A 23,421-nucleotide genomic window follows, 5' to 3' on the forward strand; every position below is an offset into this window, starting at 1 on the left:
ACCTGAAGGGTTAATAAACTTCTGGAATGTGGTTTTGAGTACCTTGAGGGGTGCAGTTTTTAGAATGGTGTCACTTTCGGGTATTTTCAGCCATATAGACCCCTCAAACTGACTTCAAATGTGAGGTGGTCCCTAAAAAAATGGTTTTGCAAATTTCGTTGTAAAAATGAGAAATCGCTGGTCAAATTTTAACCCTTATAACTTCCTAGCAAAAAAATATTTTGTTTCCAAAATTGTGCTGATGTAAAGTAAACATGTGGGAAATGTTATTTATTAACTATTTTGTGTCACATAACTCTCTGGTTTAACAGAATAAAAATTCAAAATGTGAAAATTGCGAAATTTTCAAAATTTTCGCCAAATTTCCGTTTTTATCACAAATAAACGCATAATTTATTGACCTAAATTTACCACTAACATGAAGCCCAATATGTCACGAAAAAACAATCTCAGAACCGCTAGGATCCGTTGAAGCGTTCCTGAGTTATTACCTCATAAAGGGACACTGGTCAGAATTGCAAAAAACGGCAAGGTCTTTAAGGTCAAAATAGGCTGGGTCATGAAGGGGTTAAATAACTTTACAGAGCTTGTAACTGGCTTTCTGAGGATGACACATCATCTGGGTATACTATATGATGCTTGTCAGCCTATTGTATTCTACACATCTTTTCACATTATAAATTAGGTGTCATTTGAAGTCATCAGCGCTTACCCATTATTTGCTGTTCTACATATGAAATACAACAAAGCAATATGCCCTTTGACATCAAAATTTCCTATTTGTTTTTTTGTTTCACTTGCCCTCCCAATTTCCCCAGCAAAAACATTAAGTATTACAGTTCCCTGAGGTCATAGTATTGCTGGTTGTCAATTGGAAAAATTGCTTTTTCTTTATCACAAATCATTAATGTCAGCTATGAGTATGTGTAGATTTCAGCTCCAGAATTGTGAATGTAGTTCTAAACCAGGAATGCACACCCTGCAACCCGGGGGCCTCTGATGCCATTCTGTCCAATCATTTTTCACTCCACTGTGTTTACCAATTTCCGTTTTTGCACCTTCATTTTTTCTCTTCTTCCCAGATCAACACTCTCTTTTACTTTTCTGTCGACGTAGACATATGAGGGCTTGTTTTCTACTGAAAGAGTTGTACTTTTGAATAACACCATTCATTTTAGTGTGCTGGAAGATAGGAAAATAATGCCATAGGAGGGAGAAAAAATAAAACCACATTTCTGATACTGTTTTTAGTAATTGTTTTTACATTTGATGGTAAAAATGAACCGGTAATATGATTCTGCTCATCAATATGATTACAGCGATGCCAAAAATGTCCAGGATTTTTTATTATTTCAGCGGTGAAAAAAACTTCATTAGTTTGCAAATAAAAATTCTTTGGGTTGTGTCGCTATTTTCCAAGACCTGTAGCGTTTTTATTTTTCAGTGGATGGAGCTGTGTGGAGACTTAATTTTTTATGGGGCGAGATACCATTTTTATTTTTTACCATATTGAGATAGGTATGATGTTTTGATGCTCTGTGTGTAATATGTGCTGATATGTGACAAAATTCTGTGTGTAGTGTGTTCTGATATGACAATGAACTGTGTAATTTGTGCCAACATGTTAAAATACTGTGTGTTAATATGTGATAATACACTGCGTAGTGTGTGCTAATATGTCAAAATACTGTGTGTAGTGTATGCTGATATGTGACACAATGCTCTTTGGAAGGTGTGTGCTGATAAATCACAAATGAGAATCACCTGTGATTAAGTGTCTGTGCCCATGTGACATGAATTAGCCAATGATGACTTTAAAAAGCCACATGGTGAAGACAGAGGAGTTGTCTGAGGATATCAGAACTGTTATTATTAGCAGGCACAAAACTTCCAAAGGGTATAAGGCCATCTCCAACGTCCTTCAAATCCCAGTTTCACCAGTGCACAATGTGATTAGGAAGTTTGCCAAGCATGGAACCGTCAAGAACCTCCCTAGACGTGGGAGAAAGAGGAACCTTTGAAGATGTCTTCAAAGGTTGGAGCTAATGGTGGAAAAAACACCACGTCAAACATCCAAAGACATAAAGGCCAACCAGGAACAGTCTGGAGTTATGGTTTCAACAAGTACCATATGCTGCACATAAAACCAAGCAGAGCTTTATGGGCGATGTTCAAGGAAGAAACCATTGCTGAAGAAAAGTCATAAAAAGGAACAACTGATCTTTTCTTTGCCAAAGAGTACCATGGCAAACCACAATCCTTCTGATAAAATGTTCTGTGGACAGATGAAACAAAAATAGAGCTTTCTGGCAATGCAAAGCAACAGTTTGATACAGATGATTTAATGAAGCTTATAAGGATAAGAACTCCCTACCAACAGTTAGGCATGGTGAAGGATCCATAATGCAGTGGGGTTACTTTTCTCCATCTGGTTCTGGAGGCCTTGACCATATCACAGAAATCATGAAATAAGAGAAGTGTCAAGAGATTTTAGAGTGAAATGTCCAACCCAGTGTAAGAAAACTTGGTCTGAGTTGGAGATCATAGGTCCTCCATCAAGACAATGACGCAAAGCACATGTTCAAAAGTACACAGGAATGGTTGAAAAAGAAAAAATGGACTATTTTAAAATGGCCATCAATGAGTCCTGACTAGTGATGAGCGAATATACTCATTACTCGAGATTTCTCGAGCATGCTCGGGGATCCTCCGAGTATTTTTTAGTTCTCGGAGATTTAGTTTTTAGTGCCGAAGCTGAATGATTTACATCTGTTAGTCAGCATAAGTTCATGCGGGGGTTGCTAGGGAATCCCCACATGTACTTATGCTGGCTAACAGATGTAAATCATGCAGCTGCGTCGCTAAAAACTAAAACTCTGAGCACTAAAAAATACTCAGAGGACCCTTGAGCATGCTCGACAAATCTCGAGTAACGAGTATATTCGCTCATCACTAGTCCTGACCTCAATCCCATAGAAAATCTTGAGGGTGAGCTGAAATCTGCTATTCGAAAAAGAACCCTGCAAAAATTCAAGTACTTGAAAAATCTGAAATAGAAGAGTAGGAGAAAATACCAACCGAGAAGTGCAAGAAGCTTATAGATGGATACAAGAAATATTTGGAGGCTGTCATTAATGCCTAAGGATCTGCAACAAGGTATTAATTAGGGGTGCCTTTATTGCTGCACATGCTGTTTATTGTTTCTTCTTTGAAATTGCAAAATGTAAGTTGAAAATCAACGTTTTATTGTTGTATTACTTTGAAACACTAATGAAAAAAAATCCTGAGGATATAACTTTGAAACATATCCACTTATTTCTGAAGATATTGTACAGTCTATGAAAAAAATGAAGGGGTGTCAATAGTGGTGACCAACACTGTATTTGACACAATGTCCTTTGTTCAGTGTATCTCTCTTTGTGCAGGGTGCTAATACACCATGTGCTGTGTGTAGTGTATCCTTGTGTATAGTGTGCTGATACATCATGCTCTGTGTATAATGTATCCCTGTGTGTATTTTGTCCTGATAAACCATGCCCTGTATGTATTTTTATCCCTGTGTGTAGTGTGTCCGTGTGCAGTGTATCCCTGTGTTTAGTATATCCCTGTGTGTAATGTGTCCAGATATATCATGCCCTGTATGTAGTGTATCCCTGTATGTAGTGTGTCCGTGTGTAGTGTATCCCTGTGTTTAGTGAATCCCTATGTGTAGTGTACCCCTGTGTGTAGTGTGTTACACATGCCGTGTGTAGTGAATACCTGTGTGTAGTGTATCCCTGTGTTTAGTGTATCTCTATGTGTAATGTGTCCGTGTGTAGTGTATCCCTTTGTATAGTGTATCCATGTGCAGTGTGTCCCTGTGTGCAGTGTCTCTGTTTAGTGTTTCCCTGTGTGTAGTAAATCCCTGTGTTTAGTGTATCCGTGTGCAGTCTGTCGCTGTGTGTAATGTATCCCTGTGTGTAGTAAATCCCTGTGTTTAGTGTGTCCGTGTGCAGTCTGTCGCTGTGTGTAATGTATCCCTGTGTGTAATCTGTCTCTGTGTGCAGTGTATTCCTGTGTGTAGTGTATCCCTGTGGTAAGTGTATCCGTGTATAGTGTATCCCTGTGTAGTGTATCCCTGTGTATAGAATAACCCTGTGTTTAGTGTATCCCTGAGTATAGTGTGCCACTGTGTAGTGTATCCCTCTGTTTATTCTATCCATGTCTGTAATGTATCCGTTTGTAGTGTATCCCTGTGTGTATTGTGTCCGTGTAGTGTATCCCTGTGTGTAGTGTATCTCTGTGCGTAATGCATCCATGTATGTAGTATCTCTGTGCTTAGTGTATCCCTGTGTGTAGTGTATCCCTGTGTTTAGTAATGTATTCCCGTGTTCAGTGTATCCGTGTGCAGTGTGTCCTTGTGTGTAGTGTGTCCATGTGTAATGTATCCCTGTGTGTAGTGTAACCCTGTGTGAAGAGTGTCCCTGTGTGTAGTGTCTATGTTTAGTGTATTCCTGTGTGTAGTGTGTCCCTGTGTGTAGAGTATCCCTGTGTGTAGTGTGTCCCTGTGTGTAGTGTATCACTGTTTCAGTGTATCCCTGTGTGTGTCTGTGTGTAGTGTGTTCCTGTGTGTAGTATATCCCTGTGTGTAGTGTATTCCTGTGTGTAGTGTATTCCTGTGTGCAGTGTATCCCTGTGTGTAGTGTGTCCCTGTGTGTAGTGTATCTCTGTGTGTAGTGTGTCCCATGTCCCTGTGTGTAGTGTATCTCTGTGTGTAGTGTATCCCTGTGTGTAGTGTGTCCCTGTGTGTATATCCCTGTGTGTAGTGTATTCCTGTGTGCAGTGTATTCCTGTGTGTAGTGTGTGTCTGTGTATAGTGTGTCCCTGTGTGTAGTATATCCGTAGTATATCCCTGTGTGTAGTGTATTCCTATGTGCAGTGTATCCCTGTGTGTAGTGTGTCTCTGTGTGTAGTGTGTCCCTGCGTAGTGTATCCGTGTGTAGTGTATTCCTATGTGTAGTGTGTCTCTGTGTGTAGTGTCACTGTGTGTATTATATCCCTGTGTGTAGTGTATTCCTGTGTGTAGTGTGTCCTTGTGTGCAGTGTGTCTGTGTGTGTATCTCTGTATGTAGTGTATCCGTGTGTAGTGTGTCTCTGTGTGTAGTGTATCTGTGTGTAGTGTGTCCCTGTGTGTAGTGTATCCCTGTGTGTAGTGTGTCTCTTTGTGTAGTGTATGCCAGTGTGCAGTGTATCCCTGTGTGTAGTGTGTCCCTGTGTGTAGTATATCCGTGTGTGGTGTGTCCCTGTGTGTAGTGTGTCCCTGTGTAGTGTATCCGTGTGTAGTGTATTCCTATGTGTAGTGTGTATCTGTGTGTAGTGTTACTGTGTGTAGTATATGCCTGTGTGTAGTGTATTCCTGTGCTTAGTGTATCCGTGTGCAGTCTGTCGCTGTGTGTAATGTATCCCTGTGTGTAATCTGTCTCTGTGTGCAGTGTATTCCTGTGTGTAGTGTATCCCTGTGGTAAGTGTATCCGTGTATAGTGTATCCCTGTGTAGTGTATCCCTGTGTATAGAATAACCCTGTTTAGTGTATCCCTGAGTATAGTGTGCCACTGTGTGTAGTGTATCCCTCTGTTTATTCTATCCATGTCTGTAATGTATCCGTTTGTAGTGTATCCCTGTGTGTATTGTGTCCGTGTAGTGTATCCCTGTGTGTAGTGTATCTCTGTGCGTAATGCATCCATGTGTGTAGTATCTCTGTGCTTAGTGTATCCCTGTGTGTAGTGTATCCCTGTGTTTAGTATATCCCTGTGTGTAATGTATTCCTGTGTTCAGTGTATCCGTCTGCAGTGTGTCCTTGTGTGTAGTGTGTCCATGTGTAATGTATCCCTGTGTGTAGTGTAACCCTGTGTGTAGTGTGTCCCTGTGTGTAGTGTCTATGTTTAGTGTATTCCTGTGTGTAGTGTGTCCCTGTGTGTAGAGTATCCCTGTGTGTAGTGTGTCCCTGTGTGTAGTGTATCACTGTTTCAGTGTATCCCTGTGTGTGTCTGTGTGTAGTATGTACCTGTGTGTAGTATATCCCTGTGTGTAGTGTATTCCTGTGTGTAGTGTATTCCTGTGTGCAGTGTATCCCTGTGTGTAGTGTGTCCCTGTGTGTAGTGTATCTCTGTGTGTAGTGTGTCCCATGTCCCTGTGTGTAGTGTATCTCTGTGTGTAGTGTATCCCTGTGTGTAGTGTGTCCCTGTGTGTATATCCCTGTGTGTAGTGTATTCCTGTGTGCAGTGTATTCCTGTGTGTAGTGTGTGTCTGTGTATAGTGTCCCTGTGTGTAGTATATCCGTAGTATATCCCTGTGTGTAGTGTATTCCTATGTGCAGTGTATCCCTGTGTGTAGTGTGACTCTGTGTGTAGTGTGTCCCTGCATAGTGTATCCGTGTGTAGTGTATTCCTATGTGTAGTGTGTCTCTGTGTGTAGTGTCACTGTGTGTAGTATATCCCTGTGTGTAGTGTATTCCTGTGTGTAGTGTGTCCTTGTGTGTAGTGTGTCTGTGTGTGTATCTCTGTATGTAGTGTATCCCTGTGTGTAGTGTGTCTCTGTGTGTAGTGTATCTGTGTGTAGTGTGTCCCTGTGTGTAGTGTATCCCTGTGTGTAGTGTGTCTCTTTGTGTAGTGTATGCCAGTGTGCATTGTATCCCTGTGTGTAGTGTGTTTCTGTGTGTAGTGTGTCCCTGTCTGTAGTATATCCGTGTGTGGTGTGTCCCTGTGTGTAGTGTGTCCCTGTGTAGTGTATCCGTGTGTAGTGTATTCCTATGTGTAGTGTGTATCTGTGTGTAGTGTTACTGTGTGTAGTATATCCCTGTGTGTAGTGTATTCCTGTGTGCAGTGTATTCCTGTGCTTAGTGTATCCCTGTGTGTAGTGTGTCTCTGTGTGTAGTGTGTCCCTGTGTGTAGTGTGTCCCTGTGTAGTGTATCCATGAATAGTATATTCTTATGTGTAGGGTGTCTCTGTGTGTAGTGTCATAGTGTGTAGTATATCCCTGTGTGTAGTGTATTCCTGTGTGCAGTGTATCACTGTGCTTAGTGTATCCCTGTGCTTAGTGTATCCCTGTGAGTAGTGTATCCCTGTGTTTAGTATATCCCTGTGTGTAATGTATCTGTTTTCAGTGTATCCCTGTGTGCATTGTGTCCTTGTGTGTAGTGTGTCCGTGTTTAGTGTATTCCTGTGTAGTGTGTCCCTGTGTGTAGTGTATCTCTGTGTGTAGTCTCTGTGTGTAGTGTGTCCCTGTGTGTAGTGTGTCCCTGTGTAGTGTATCCCAGTGTGCAGTGCATCCGTGTGTAGTGTGTCTCTGTGTGTAGTGTGTCCCTGTGTGTAGTATATCCCTGTGTGTAGTGTATTCCTGTGTGCAGTGTATCCCTGTGTGTAGTGTGTCTCTGTGTGTAGTGTGTCCCTGTGTGTAGTGTGTCCTTGTGTGTAGTGTATTCCTGTGTGCAGTGTGTCTCTGTGTGTAGTATCTCCCTGTGTGTAGGGTGTCTCTGTGTGTCCCTGTGTATAGTGTATCCCTGTGTAGTATCTCCCAGTGCGTAGTGTGTCCCTATGTGTAGTGTATTCCTGTGTGTAGTGTGTCTCTGTGCGTAGTGTGTCTCTGTGTATAGTGTATCCCTGTGTGTAGTGTATCCCTGTGTGTAGTGTATCCCTGTGTGTAGTGTGTCCTTGTGTATAGTGTATCCCTGTGTGTAGTATCTCCCTGTGTGTAGTGTGTCCCTGTGTATAGTGTATCCCTGTGTGTAGTATCTCCCTGTGCGTAGTGTGTCCCTGTGTATAGTGTATCCCTGTGTGTAGTGTATCCCTGTGTGTAGTGTGTCCCTGTGTATAGTGTATTCGTGTGTAGTGTGTCTCTGTATATAGTGTATCCCTGTGTGTAGTGTGTCCCTGTGTGTAGTGTATCCCTGTGTGCAGTGTGTCCCTGTGTATAGTGTATCCCTGTGTGTAGTATCTCCCTGTGCGTAGTGTGTCCCTGTGTATAGTGTATCCCTGTGTGTAGTGTGTCCCTGTGTGTAGTGTGTCTGTGTGTAGTGTGTCCCTGTGTGTAGTGTGTCTCTGTGTGTAGTGTTTCTGTGTATAGTGTATCCCTGTGTGTAGTATCTCCCTGTGCGTAGTGTGTCCCTGTGTATAGTGTATCCCTGTGTGTAGTGTATCCCTGTGTGTAGTGTGTCCCTGTGTGTAGTGTGTCCCTGTGTGTAGTGTGTCCCTGTGTGTAGTGTGTCTCTGTGTGTAGTGTTTCTGTGTGTAGTGTTTCTGTGTGTAGTGTGTCTCTGTGTATAGTGTGTCCCTGTGTGTAGTGTGTCCCTGTGTGTGTAGTGTGTTTCTGTGTGTAGTGTATTCCTGTGTGTATGTAGCAGGCTAGTGACAGTATGGGCTGTGCTTGTGCCTCATCACATGCAGACAGTACAGTAAGCATGTCTCTCCCTTACAGGAGCAGGCACTGAATGTCTGGCACAGCCCCCTCATCGGTCGCTCTTACAGCTACCAGCCCCCCTGTCGTACCGATTGGCCAGCAGCTGGTACCTCAGTCACCTCTGGCAGCCGAGCACCGCCGCCACTCCGGGTCCCAAAGCCACTGCCCGCCTGGTGGACCCTGGGAGCGGCGCAGTGCGCACACACTCGGGCAGCTGGAGGAAGCGGCTCCCATCCATCTGCACTTGTTATCTAGCAGCTGCCAAGCCTGCAGGAGTCTACTGCAACCCGCCATCCAAGCCGCTGCAGCACCTCACCCGCCTGCTCACCGACACTGGCACACAGGTACCATCTTGTCTGCGTGTGGGTGTGGGCAGGGGGCACTGCCTCTCTCCTGGCAGGAGGAATGGGCTGAGGATGGGGCTTATTCCTCATAGAGTTGTGATAGGAGGCACAAGGGCATGAGCAGCATGGGGCAGAAAATCTCACCAAGTCCAGTGCCCTGTGCCCTGCTCATTCCACCATAAGTTAGTCCAGTTGGCAGCAGGCTCTTTTAGTATTAGTACAATATATATATATATATATATATATATATATATATATATATATATATATATATATATATATATATACACATTGCATTTATACACTATGCATATAGTGTGCCTGACATACACTGACTGTGGTGTGTGATTGAGACTGTGGGTATATCCTAAATGTAGCAGCGTGACTGTCTATATATATATATATATATATATATATATATATAGTGTATTCTAAATGCATTGTATGGTGTCACAGAGTTGGTGGATATTTGTGACATGAAGGCGGCGTTGTGTCTGTAGTACATCCGCATCCGCTATATATCGATTAGACCCAATCACTACAATAGACACAGATGAATGGACGTGTGGAACTATGGAGCAGATAGACGGGTCTGACAGAGGCACCGAGCACTGGATGGATGGACTGATAAAGTCTTGTGCATCATTGCTTCATTATTGTATTTGCCGTACATACGTGTATATTTCTGTATATGTCTGTGTGTGGCATAAAGCTGACAAATGCAAATATACTGACATGTTTCTATATTGTATCAAAATATATTCATCAAGATAAATAGAATACGATTTTTAGCAACGCACCTACAGATGTCATAAAACCAAAATATTGGTAACACTTTCCTGATCCAATCACAGTTGATCCATTTCTGTGTTGCATGCCACTCTTCATTCCTGGGCTCTGACTTATAACGATTTGTCCCATAGTCTTCCTAATTAGCGCCTTCCTCCTGGAGAGTGTGTACTGTAGTCAGCTACCTAGTTACCCTTGGGCGGCTCCAGGTGGTGAAGAGACTTCTTATGGGGACTTCCTGTCTGTGTGATGGGAGTTTGGCATCCATCTTTCAAGGTCATAATTGCCTAGGAGTTAAACACGCACCTTACAGATCTCCGCACACATTGTTGCCTGTTGGGATTATTTATGCTGTTATTTTCTAATAAAGAACAAGAAGAACCTTACAAATATTAATGTATTGTTTTAGAGCTGGGTTACACACTTCAGGCTTGTATTTAAAGGGGCAAGACATGTACCACCAAGGTGCATACCACATCAGGTTGATATGTCTGCATGGCCATTGTGGTTACTGCTGCGGAGCAGAGGCTGAACACTCAAAGCCTTTATCTTAGGTATATGTAAATGCTCATAGGCAGAGACCTGCCAATCCTGGTTAGCAATCGGGGAAAATCCGCCGGGGACCCACTTTTTCTACTAGTCAGTAGGGCGGTCTCGGTCCCAGGCAGTTTTTAAAGTATGTTTTTCTCTAAAATGCTGCAGCGTTTCAGAGTCAAATATACCTGACTGATTTAATTCCGCCAGTGTCTGATACATGCTGTTCACGGATTGGTCAGCATGTATCACACGACAGGTTCACTTTAAGGCCATGTTGACATGATGCATTTGCAATGTGTTTTTTTCCCAAATTTTCCAAAAATGTAATAAAATCACAGCACCAAAACCACATCACAAATGCATCTTATGAACACAGGCTCAGGTGTCAATCATTCATCTTTTCTTAACATACGTGTTTGTTCCGTGTTTTACAGATAGAATATGTGCCACTTGTAATCTACGGAGCTGTTCATATGTCGGTGTTCACAGAGAAATGTCCGATTTTGATTTGTGTCATGGATCAAAACTACCCATACAAGCCCATGAGTCCTTGAAAATCCTGGGTCCTTTACCTCTCGGGCCACTGCACACCTTACACCAATGATATTTCCGCCCTGGGATGGGATTCCTGTGCCGTCCACGTGCTGTGGATACTGCAATGGGTGGGAAAAGCTTCGCAATTTATTTGGTTTTACAAATAAACTGAAAAACTGACCTTACGCTTATGAAAATCGGATCAAAAACACTAAGGAAATTCAGATGTTTTTTGCATACCAGAAAAATCTCAGACATCTGAATGAGTCCTTAAAGCACCACTGCAGTGTTTTTTTCTTCACTTATGAAGTGGTGCTTTAGGCTGCCGTCACACTAGCAGTATTTGGTCAGTATTTTACATCAGTATTTGTAGCCAAAACCAGGAGTGGAACAAATAGAGGAAAAGTATAATAGAAACACATGCACCACTTCTGTATTTATCACCCACTCCTGGTTTTGGCTTACAAATACTGATGTAAAATACTGACCAAATACTGCTAGTGTGACGGCAGCCTTAAATGTACGTTTCCTGACCCCAGGTCATACACACACTTTCCGAGAGAGACCCCCATCTTCAGATGTTTCAAGTGAGCTTATAAGGTATGTGCAGATGTTCAGGAATCGGCAGCGCTTTGAATGCAGCGCATGTCCGATGCGTCCAAAGTGCTGCCATCTATTGAACACAGGTGATTCCGCATGTGTTCATTAAACCGTGCGGATTCAAAGCGTCCAATACATTGTACGGGTGACATTTATCTTGCGGAGACTCGCATCGCCACAAGATAAACAGACATGCTGCGGGCTGGAAAGACGTGCCGCATGTCTGTCTCCACGTGTGATCCACGGCCGTCTGTGCACTCATAGTGGCCATTTCTTGAAATCCCATCCACTATGCTGTAACATCTGGACGCTGCAGGTTGGACGCTACAGATGAACGATGTACGCAGCGTCCAACCTGCAGCTATTACTGATTGTGTACCTAACCTTACAGGGACCCGAGCACTGGAGCCCCACGCTATACTCGGCACTGCTCGCCCATCGCTACCTTATAAGTCCTCATTTACAAGTTGTAGAACATTTTTACCATTTTTACCAGTTCCCTGTGTTTGTATAGTTTGCCAGTCATTGAGTCTCAGACTGTTGTAGTAGTGAATCAGTGATAAGCTACTAGCAGTTGACATAAGCCATTCACACATTGTGCACTTTGTTGTAGCCAGTCATGCATTGTTGGGAGTTCCCTGCATAAAATTCTGTATATATTGAAAAATCATTCATTTTCCCCTGACGAAGCCTCATTCGGGAGGCGATACGCGTGGGGCCATGGCTTGTTAAATCCTCGGACATCCTCCAGCCTGTTTGTTTCATACGCTGGTTTGTATCTGCTTATGCTACTAGTGTCTCTATATATTTGGACTCCCCATGAGCCATTAGGCAGGGCACTTTTGAATCATATATGGTATACAGATTATTATGTATTGCATCTGTGCCCCAGGCTGTAATATGGATGTTTTGTAGCAATTTATACCATGTATTTAAGTGGATTGCAAGCAACATAGTGCTTTTAATTGTGTTTTAATTTTTGTGCCAATAAAAATTTGTATTTTGTTATATTGTGTTGGGTAGTGTGCATTTTATAGTGGAGTCTTTTTCTTTGTTTTTGTAAACATTGAACCCCCCCACAATTGACACCATTTTGGAAATTAGACCCCCTAAGGAACTTATCTAGATGTGTGGTGAGTACGTTGACCCACCAAGTGCTTCACAGAAGTTTATGATGTAGAGCCGTAAAAATGAAAAATAATATTTTTTTACAAAAATGAACTTTTTGCTCCCAATTGTTTATTTTTCCAATGTTACCAGAAGAAATTGTACCCCAATAGTTGTTGTGCAATTTGTTCTGAGTACGCTGATACCCAAAATGTGGTGGTAAACCACTATTTGGGTGCATGGCAGAGCTTGGAAGGGAAGAAACGCCTTTTGACTTTTAAATGCAAAATTGGCTGGAATTGAGATGGGATGCCATGTTGCGTTTGGAGAACCCCTGATGTGCCTAAACATAAAAACCCCCCCACAAGTGACACCATTTTGGAAAGTAGACCCCCTAAAGATCTTATCTAGATGTGTTGTGAGAGCTTTGAACCCCCAAGTATTTCACTACAGTTTATAACGCAGAGCCGTGAAAATAATAATTCTTTTTTTTTCCCAAAAAATTATTTTTTAGCCCCCAGTTTTGTATTTTCCCAAGGGTAACACGAGAAATTGGTCCGCAAAAGTTGTTGTCTAATTTGTCCTGAGTACGCTGATACCCCATATGTGGGGGGGGGGGGGACCGTTTGGGCGCATGGCGGAGCTCGGATGGGAAGGAGCGCAATTTGAAATGCAGACTTAGATGGATTGGTCTGCTGGCGTCACGTTGCATTTGCAGAGCCCTTGATGTACCTAAACAGTAGAAGCCCCCCACAAGTGACCCCATATTGGAACCTAGACTCCCCAAGGAACTTATCTAGATGTGTTGTGAGAACTTTGAACCCCCAAGTATTTCACTACAGTTTATAACGCAGAGCCGTGAAAATAAAAAATCATTTTTTCCTACAAAAATGTTTTTTTCAGCCCCCCCAATTTTTATTTTTCCAAGGGTAACAAGAGTATTTGGACCTATGAAGTTGTTGTCCAATTTGTCCTGAGTACGCTGATACCCCATATGTTGGGGTAAACCCCTGTTTGGGCGCACAGGAGAGCTCGGAAGGGAAGGAGCACTGTTTTATTTTTTCAACGCAGAATTGGCTGGAATTGAGATCGGACGCCATGTCGTGTTTGGAGAGCCCCTGATGTGCCTAAACAGTGTAAACCCCCCAATTATAACTGAAAACCTAACCCAAACACACCCCTAATCCCAATCCTAACTACACCCTTAACTCCAACACACCTCTAACCCTAATTCCAACCCTAACCACAACCCTATCCCTGACACATCCTCAACCCTAATCCCAACCGTAGATGTAATCCTAACCCTTGCCCCAACCCTAACCCTATCCCCAACCCTAACCCTAGCCCCAAACCTAGCTCTAACCCTAGCCCTAACCCTAATGGGAAAATGGAAATAAATACATTTTTTTAATTTTTTTATTTTTCCCTAACTAAGGGGGTGATGAAGGGGGGTTTGATTTACTTTTATAGCGGGTTTTTTAGCGGATTTTTATGATTGGCAGCTGTCACACACTAAAAGATGCTTTTTATTGCAAAGAATATTTTTTTGCGTTACCACATTTTGAGAGCTATAATTTTTCCATATTTTGGTCCACAGAGTCATGTGAGGTCTTGTTTTTTGCGGGATGAGTTGACGTTTTTATTGATACCATTTTCGGGCATGTGACATTTTTTGATCGCTTTTTATTCCGATTTTTGTGAGGCAGTATGACCAAAAGCCAGCTATTCATGAATTCCTTTTGGGGGGGGATGGGGCGTTTATACCATTTTGTAAAATAGGTAACGCAGTTTTATTCTTCGGGTCAGTACGATTACAGCGATACCTCATTTATATCATTTTATTATTTTTTGGCGCTTTTATACGATAACTATTTTATAGAAAAAAGAATTATTTTTGCATCGCTTTATTTTGAGGACTATAACTTTTTTATTTTTTCGCTGATGATGCTGTATAGTGGCTCGTTTTTTTCAGGACAAAATGACGTTTTCAGCAGTACTATGGATATTTATATCTGTCTTTTTGATTGCGTGCTATTCCACTTTTTATTCGGCGGTATGATAATAAGGCTACTTTCACACTAGCGTCGTGCACTGCATGTCGCAATGCGTCGTTTTGGAGAAATAACGCATCCTGCAAAATTGCTTGCAGGATGCTTTTTTTCTCCATTGACTAACATTAGCGACGCATTGCGACGCTTTGCCACACGTCGCCGTGTTGTGGCGGACCGTCGGCAGCAAAAAACGTTACACGTTTTTTGCTGCGTTGTGTCCGCCATTTCCGACCGCGCATGCGCGGCTGGAACTCCGCCCCCACCTCCCTGCAACTCACAATGGGGCAGCGGATGCGGTGGAAAAATGCATCCGCTGCCCACGTTGTGTGGCGCTTGCACTGTATGCGTCGGTACGTCGGGCCGACGCAGCACGACGGCCCCGTACCGACGCTAGTGTGAAAGTAGCCTTAAGCGTTGTTTTTTGCCTCGTTTTTGTTTTTTTAATGGTGTTCACTGAAGGGGTTAACTATTGGGACAGTTTTATAGGTCGGGTTGTTACGAACGCGGCGATACTAAATATATGTACTTTTTTTTTTTTTTTAGATAAAGGAATGTATTTATGGGAACAATTTTTTTTTCTTTATTTAGGAATTTATATTTTTTATTTTTTACCCATATAAATATTTTTTTTTTAACTTTATAACATTGCCCCAGGGGGGCATTATGTTGTAAGGTCAGATCGCTGATCTGAAACTTTGCAATGCACTAAGTCAGATCAGCGATCTGACGTGCACTGCTCCTGGCTTACCAGCGCCTGCTCTGAGCAGGAGCTTGGTAAGCCACCTCCCTGCAGGACCCAGATGCAGCCCTGTGGCCATTTTGGATCCGGGGGTCTGCAGGGAGGAGATGCTCGGTACAAGGTGAGCACATCGCCTCATCCCTGCGCGATGCTTCCCTATGCCCCCGGAATGCTGCAATCATGTCTAATCACAGTGTGCCTGGGGTTAATATGCCGGGGCAGTCCGTGACCGCTCCTGGCACATAGTGCCGTATGTCAGCTGCGAGAGCGCGGCCGATCGCTATGATGTACTATCCCATCCCTGGGAATTAAGTCCCAGGTCACCTTGACAGGATAGTACGTCATATGGGATTAAGGGGTTAATTTCACAGATGGTAAAGCTGCCTACTCTTCTTGGCAAAAAGCCTCCAGTTCCTGTAAATTACTGGGCTGTCTAGCATGAGCTGCACGCTTGAGATCTCCCCAGAGTGGCTCAATGATATTGAGGTCAGGAGACTGAGATGGCCACTCCAGAACCTTCACTTTGTTCTGCTGTAGCCAATGACAGGTCGACTTGGCCATGTGTTTTGGATCGTTGTCATATTGGAACGTCCAAGTACGCCACATGTGCTGCTTCTGGGCTGATGAGTGCAAATTTGTCTCCAGTATTTTCTGGTAACGTGCTGCATTCATCTTTCCTTCAACTTTGACCAAGTTTCCTTTGCCTTTGCAGCTCACATATCCCCAAAACATCAGCGATCCACCTCTGTGCTTTACAGTAAGAATGGTGTTCCTTTCATCATAGGCCTTGTTGACATCTCTACAAATGTAATGTTTATGGTTGTGGCCAAAAAGTTCAATTTTGGTCTCGTCACTCCAAATTACCTTGTTCCAGAAGTTTTGAGGCTTGTCTTTGTGCTGTTTTGCGGATTGTAGGCAAGATACTTTGTGACATTTGCACAGTAATGGCTTTCTTCGACCATGCTGCCCATTTTTCTCCAAGTGTCTTCTTATTGTGCATCTTGAAACGCCCACACCTCTAGTTTTCAAAGAGTCTAGTTTTTCAGCTGATGTTATTTGTGGGTTTTTCATTGCATCTGGAACAATTTTCCCGGCAGTTGTGGATGATATTTTTGTTGGTCTACCTGACTGTGGTTTTGTTTTTACAGAGCTCCTGATTTCCCATTTGTTATTCACAGTTTGAACGCTGCTGACTGGCACTATCAATTCCTTGGATATCTTTTTGAATCCCTTTCCTGTTTTAGGCTACTTTCACACTTGCGTCGGTACGGGCCCATCGCAATGCGTCGGGCCGACGTACTGAGGTACGTTGTGAAATAAATGAACAACGGGGGCAGTAGATGCAGTTTTTCAACGCATCCACTGCCCCATTGTAATGTCCGGGGAGGAGGGGGTGGACTTCCGGCCGCACATGCGCAACGGAATTGGCGGACACGTCGCGCAAAAAAAGTTACATGTAACTTTTTGTGCCGACGGTCCGCCAAAACACGACGCAATGTGTGGCCATACGTCGCAATGCGTCGGTAATGCAAGTCAATGGAGAAAAAACGCATCCTGCGGGCAACTTTGCAGGATGTGTTTTTCCTCCAAAACGACGCATTGCGATGTATGTCACACAACGCTAGTGTGAAAGTAGCTTTATACAGTACAACTACCTTTTCCCATAGATCTGTTGACAATTATTTTGCTTTCCCCATGACTCACAATCCAGAAACGTCAGTGGCTGGATGAAAGATGCAAGAGTCTATCTGGATCCCAGAAACTCACTCAGCTTTTATGTACACACACTGATTACAAGCAAACAGGTCACAGGTGAGGATGTTACCTTTAGTAGCCAGTCATACCCATTTGTGTCAACTTCTGTGCATGTTATCAGGCCAAAATAACTAGGGTATGTAAACTTTAGATCAGGATCATTTGGATGTTTTGGGTTGTCATTATGATTTAAAAAGAGAAAACACAGTAGTTTGACAATAACTGGCTTCACCCAACCACTAACCATGAGTAGAGAAAACGTTTTGGTGTTATCATTCATATTCTCTGTAAAAAGGACAAGAAAGCAAAAATTCTGCCTGGGTATGTAAACTTTTGATCACAACTGTACATCAGGAAGATTTCCTAGGGTAAACTTCTAATATATGTTCCCAACGTATGCCTCTGTATAGGCATTCATAGACTCCCCTGGTAAAAGAATGTATAATGTGCAGTATACAGTTTTCTTCACTGTGTTCCTCAGTATAGAATTGTGTAGTCATCTACGCCATTCTGTAAAAAAAAAAAAAAATCTAGATTAAAAACTGTTGTATCTTCTGCAGATCTAGCAGTTCTCTAATGCTGAGCGCTGTTTGACCCCACCCATACCACTGATTGACAGCTTTTGTGTACACTGTGCATAAGTAAAAACTGCCGATCAGTGTTGCAGCGTCGGGGGTGGGTCTGTATCTGGCAGCAGGATTACTAGTCCTCTTGTGATAATCTCGATGATAAAACAGGGATTTGATAAAAACTACAATAAGTAGCCCAGTAAGTGGCACGTCACTAGAATCAGGGTCTCTGCCTCTACATTATGTGACTCTCAGATTAGGTAGCATAAACTTGTTAAAGATTTCCATTGTTAGATGTCACAATCCTGATGAGGCTGGTGGACTTACTTTGAAAATCCATGCCAGAATACTTATGTAATTGTTTTGAAAGTCCCCCCCCCCACACCTAATATTAAAATGAAAATTTTATGAGTCGAGATTGAGCTTGTCTCATTAATTGCTTGTTTTATTTCATCTTTTGACAAACCCACTTTTAAAAACTACATAGTACAGTTCAGTCATTTATGAAAATACCAAATCCTTGTGACCTTCATTTAGCTATTTCGTGTCCCTGTGGTCTTTGGGTCAAAAATTATTTTGTGAGCTTGATTAGAGAGAAGCATTTCTGTACTTGGTGGAGCATGTGCATAGATAGAACGGCTGACTGTTGCATGATTTAGATAAAAGGTCATTTAACTTTACCAAAAAGGCATCATGCACAGCTACATAACTAGTCAAAATATTCACCCCACTGTACCACCAGTCCCAGTACAATGTTTGGAATTACCGTATATACTCGTGAATAAGTTAACCCGAGTGTAAGCCGAGGCACTTAATTTTGCCTTGAAAAACTGGGAAAACTTATTGACTCGAGTATAAGCTGGGTATGCATTGTCCCCTAATCGCCATCCTTGTCTGCATTGTCCCCTAATCCCCATCCTTATCTGCATGGCTCCTTATTCCCATCCTTGTATGAATGGCTCCTTATTCCCATCCTTGTATGAATGGCTCCTTATTCCCATCCTTGTCTGCATGGCTCCTTATCCCCATCCTTGTCTGTATGGCTCCTTATCCCCATCCTTGCATCCATGGCTCCTTATTCCCATTCTTGTCTGCATGTCTCCTTATTCCCATCCTTGTCTGCAGGGCTCATTATCCCCATCCTTGTATGCATGACTTCTTATCCCCATCCTTGTATGCATGGCTCCTTATTCCTATCCTTGTATGCATGGCTCCTTTTCCCCATCCTTGTCTGTATAGCTCCTTATCCCCATCCTTGCATCCATGGCTCCTTATTCCCATTCTTGTCTGCATGTCTCCTTATTCCCATCCTTGTCTGCATGGCTCCTTATCCCCTGTCCTTGTATGCATGACTTCTTATCCCCATCCTTGTATGCATGGCTCCTTATTCCTATCCTTGTATGCATGGCTCCTTTTCCCCATCCTTGTCTGCATGTCTCCTTATTCCCACCATTGTCTGCAAGGCTCCTTATCCCCATTCTTGTCTGTATGGCCCCCATGAGAATAGCATAAGAAAAACAAAAAACATCCTACTTACCTTCCCTGCGCGCCCTCACAGCTTCTCATTCCAGGGCCAACATCCCCTGCAGCCGGGCGATCACTTGTCACCTTTCAGTAAGAAAATGAATATTCTTCACTCCACTCCCATAGGTGAGGAGTGAAATTAATATTCATTCCCTTAATGACACATGATCGCCCGGCCGTAGCAGCTGCTGGAAGCTGGAACTAGATGCTGCGAGGGAAGGTAAGTAGGAGGGTTTTTTTTTATACTGGAAGCTGGGGGCTGCGGATGTAAGATTGTGCATTATAAGAGAAATGAATATTCATTGCCAGTGCTGTGAATATTCATTTATGGTTAGCAGCGGGCACAGGCTTTAGCCGCCGGCTCCTGCCTCCTGTAACACACAACTCCGTCGCTCCCTGATGTAAACTGAGACAATTACTCGTGTCTAAGCCGAGGGGGGCATTTTCAGCACAAAAAAATGTGCTAGTGATCAATAGAGGGCTAAACTCACCGACTATCGCAGATGGAGAAGCTTCTCAAAAACTAGTTAAACTTCACCAATTTAGTTCTTTCTGATGGAGGGGGCAAAAATAATTGTGTCGAAAAATAGGAAAGTACTTTAGTGTGATTTATCTTTTACTCTTGGTCTATACTAACGTCACACAAAATGCCATCGTTCACAAAAAATCATCTATCACAAAGATCAGCAAAAGTTGGAATGATGGATACTTTTCTAGGTATTTGGGTCTTTCTATGTGATATAAGATGCATCACTAGTAATTCATTTCAGCAGAATTTAAAAAGAATCTGTCACCAGTTACCTGACACAAAATGAATCCCCCTTCCACACTGAAACAATGGCTGTGACATATATAGACCGTGGATTTATTACAGCCTCTGAGTTTTGAGAATACGTGTAAGTCATGCTTACTTGTAAGCTGTGACTAAAGGTTGTACTAACCTTTGACCTATAAACCTGGTGTCACTGATGACTATAGGGTGCTTTTTTAAAAATAAAGAAATAAGAGTCAAGGGTTGTGGTGATGATGGATATTATTTAAAGGGGTTGTCTGGCCTTAGGCTACAAGTCTGCAGGCCCTCCATGTGACCGCTGTGATGATTCATTGGTGCCAGCACCTGAAGTGGCGTATGCGTGACTGCAAATATGTGATTTGCATACATGTGGTCGCATGCTGACTAGACTGTGTCCGATTTCACTAAATGCAAGTGTATTGAGCGAGGCCGGACACAGACTAGTTGGAATGTGACCAGGAGTTTGCATATTGCATGACTGCCCACTCCCGGCACCAGAGAATTCACAAAGTCTGCAGTCACCTAGAGTGATTACAGACTTCTAGTCTAAGGCTGGACAATCCCCTTAACTTTTTTGATATACTCAATCATAATGAACATCGCAGTCTTTTAGTAGATAGGAATAAAACAGTCACAAGTACAGTATGGCGCCATATTTTGTAAGTTGTGCAATTGGCCATATCTATGAAGACCCCTGTGCCTCTATTCTTTCTGAGACGCGAATGCTTGCTACACCTCAGCATTAATTTTTTTCCATTTCTAACCTCTTTAAAAAAAATAATGTTTTGATTAAAATGATTGCAATTAATATCATTACCGTGATCTGTAAATCTGCAATATTACAGTTCTATTAAATGTCTAGTAAAACCTTTGGCACTGTATAAGGATTGCCGCGGTGTCAGTGCAATGCTTTGTGCTTGACACAGTCTTTGATCATTGGTGTTTATTTTCTGTTTAATCCGTATATTGTGTGTGTCCTCGGAATGACACCATTATCCAAGAGCCTTGAGTCAGATTATGTAATGTTTGATGTACTATTCCATTCCTCTTGCCAGAGCCTGAGCTTTTGGTGTCTACGTTCAATTTGGCTTTTCAACTTTTGTATATTCTGATTTGATGTCAAGTTTATTATGTGCTTGGAATCCAACTTGTGTCTGTGCGTACCACACTGCAGAAGTCTCAGAACTAGAGTTCATCCCTCTGTACTCTCAAACTCTTATTTCGCAGGCATAATACTACCCAGACAAGACAGGGTGAAGGTAACACACTACGGTGATAATTTATTGGACCAGAACATATAGTACAGTCCGAGCAAGTACATAAGATGGTGCAAATAGCAGAGTCTCACCCTTCCGCTGGCTCGCCAGGAATCTGTGACTTCGGGGCTTCCAGGGCCAACTGTCTCAACCAGTGGCACCCCACTTCTGGCCGGCACCCATAGAGAGGAGGTAGCTTCAAGCTTAAGAAGCTGAGAGAGTTTTTATAAATAACAATGTACAGAAAAAAAAAGTATCACATCAGCCTTGTGTAATTAATTTTCTTGAGGGGCCACATGAAAGACCAAGACTAATGTGCAGGGCTGAACCAATAGGCTGAAATTAATTCTGCTCAATTTTAGTATTGTTATTAACTTATTATTTCATATTAATATTAACTGTATCCCTTACTATTGAGCAGAATTAAGTCTGTTGACTCGTTGCTGCAAATACATGTTACAATAAGGCTTATTTTAACATGTATTATCAGTTGCTGCTATTCAAACCCATATAATTTACTGCTTTTTAAAAAGTTTATAAATCATATTGCTCTTTTTTCAGCCCTTGTACATTGATGAACAGTTCCCAAAACACAGTATGATGGCGCCACAACCTTGCAAACATTTTGATGGCCCATCTCCCAAACTCTACGATACACCCCTACACACTGCATGTTGTCCCCATAGCATGATGGCCCACTTAGCTCTAACCACACAGTTTGATGGACCCCACGAGTCAGGTCCCCCGAATATTATGATGACCCAAACAGTCCCCCACTAAAGTTTCCCCCAAACACAGATGTCCCCACTGCTCCCTCCATACAAACACACAGGATAGTACTCCCCACATCTCCACTCTACAGTATGAAGTGCCCCAGAGCCCCCCACACATTATAACAGCCCCCACTAGTTTCCCAAACAGTATAATTCACCACAGTTCCTCTACAAAATGTGATGTCTTCACAACTCCACACCGACGCACACAGTATGATGGCCCCACAGCTCCCCACACAGTATGTTTGCACTCACAGCTCCTCATATAACATTATACCTCCACAATTTTTCCCCATAAGTACTGACTGGCAATAACAAAAAAATAACACTGACCCACTTCTCCAGGCTGTGCTTTGTATGGACTGAGACTCTACAAGCATGCAATATTTAGTGATGTCATTGCACTTGCTGCTACTGTGACACAGATGCCCAGGCTGAATGGTGGATTCTTCGTTTAAATCGATAACAATGGCTGCATGTAACTTTTTCTAGCTTTTTGGCAGTTTCAGTACGCCCAGGTCTGATATAATACTTATGTTTTTATTATGCCAAAAAATTTACATTGTTTAATAAAACAATGTTTAACTCAACTCCTGGGAACTGCAGTAATGCTGTAGAAATTGGAGAGACATTACACTTTAAAGTGTTACATGTATTTATTGTATACAGTTGGGTTCAAAAGTACAGTATTTGGAAAGTGACTGGATTTTTATCATTTAGCCACTGCACACAAGTACATTGAAAAAAAGCTACAAAGATATGATTTAAGTGGAGTGGGGTTGATTTTTCAGGGTGATGTGCAGTGTTAGTTTTTCGCCACATATGCTGTTTTGTATTTATTCCAAAAATGTTGACTCTGACCAGAGCACCTCTTTCCACATGCTAGCTGTGTCCAGTATATGGCGTTTGTGGACTGCAAATGGGACATCTTACAATTTGCTTTAAAAATGACTTTATTTCTGCCAATTTTCTGTAGAAGTCATATTTGTGGAGTATACAACTAAAAGTTGTCCTGTGGACAGATTCTCCCAACTGATCTGTGGACCTCTGCAGTTGCTCCAGAGTGACCACGGGCCTATTCGCTGCTTCTCTAATTAGTGTTCTCCTTTATTGGGATATTAGTTTAGGTGGACGACCATGTCTCGGTAGGTTTGCAGTTGTACTATACTACTTCCATTTTTGGATGATGGATTGAACTGTGCTCTGTGAGATGTTCGGAGCTTGGGCTATTTTTTTTAACCTAACCCTGCTATACTCTTCTCCATAACTTTATCCCTTACCTGTCTATTGTATTCCTTGGTTTTCATGTTGCTATTTGATTTGTAATGTTCTGAAACAATCCTCTGAGGCCTTCACAAACCAGTTATACGGAGAATACATTACTCCTAGGTTCACTCAATGTCCTAACTATGTGACTTCTGGAGCCAATTGTTCACTCATAATTTTACTTAGGAGCCGAAAACAAATGCACATTTTCAGATTATTTTTTTTTAAATCATTAGAAAACCATGTATCATTTCCTTTACTTCATAATTATTTGCTACTTTATGTTGGTATATCACATGAAATCCCTATAAAATGTAGAGTGCTGCAAAATATGTTGGTGCTATAGAAAC

General features: G+C 42.3%; 1 protein-coding gene across 2 annotated transcripts in view; it reads left to right on the forward strand.

The window, feature by feature from the left end:
* The first annotated feature begins 8,413 nt into the window (after window positions 1–8,413).
* The window catches only part of MYRIP (myosin VIIA and Rab interacting protein), an 897,248-nt gene continuing 882,240 nt past the window's right edge, over window positions 8,414–23,421 (forward strand). For both annotated transcript variants that reach the window (XM_069730111.1, XM_069730110.1), the window contains exon 1: window positions 8,414–8,778. The gene's annotated coding sequence lies outside the window, so the exon portion shown is untranslated. The remainder of the gene's footprint in view (window positions 8,779–23,421) is intronic.

The sequence above is a fragment of the Ranitomeya imitator genome, chromosome 6 (genome assembly GCF_032444005.1).
Source record: "Ranitomeya imitator isolate aRanImi1 chromosome 6, aRanImi1.pri, whole genome shotgun sequence".
Taxonomy (NCBI): Eukaryota; Metazoa; Chordata; class Amphibia; order Anura; family Dendrobatidae; genus Ranitomeya; species Ranitomeya imitator.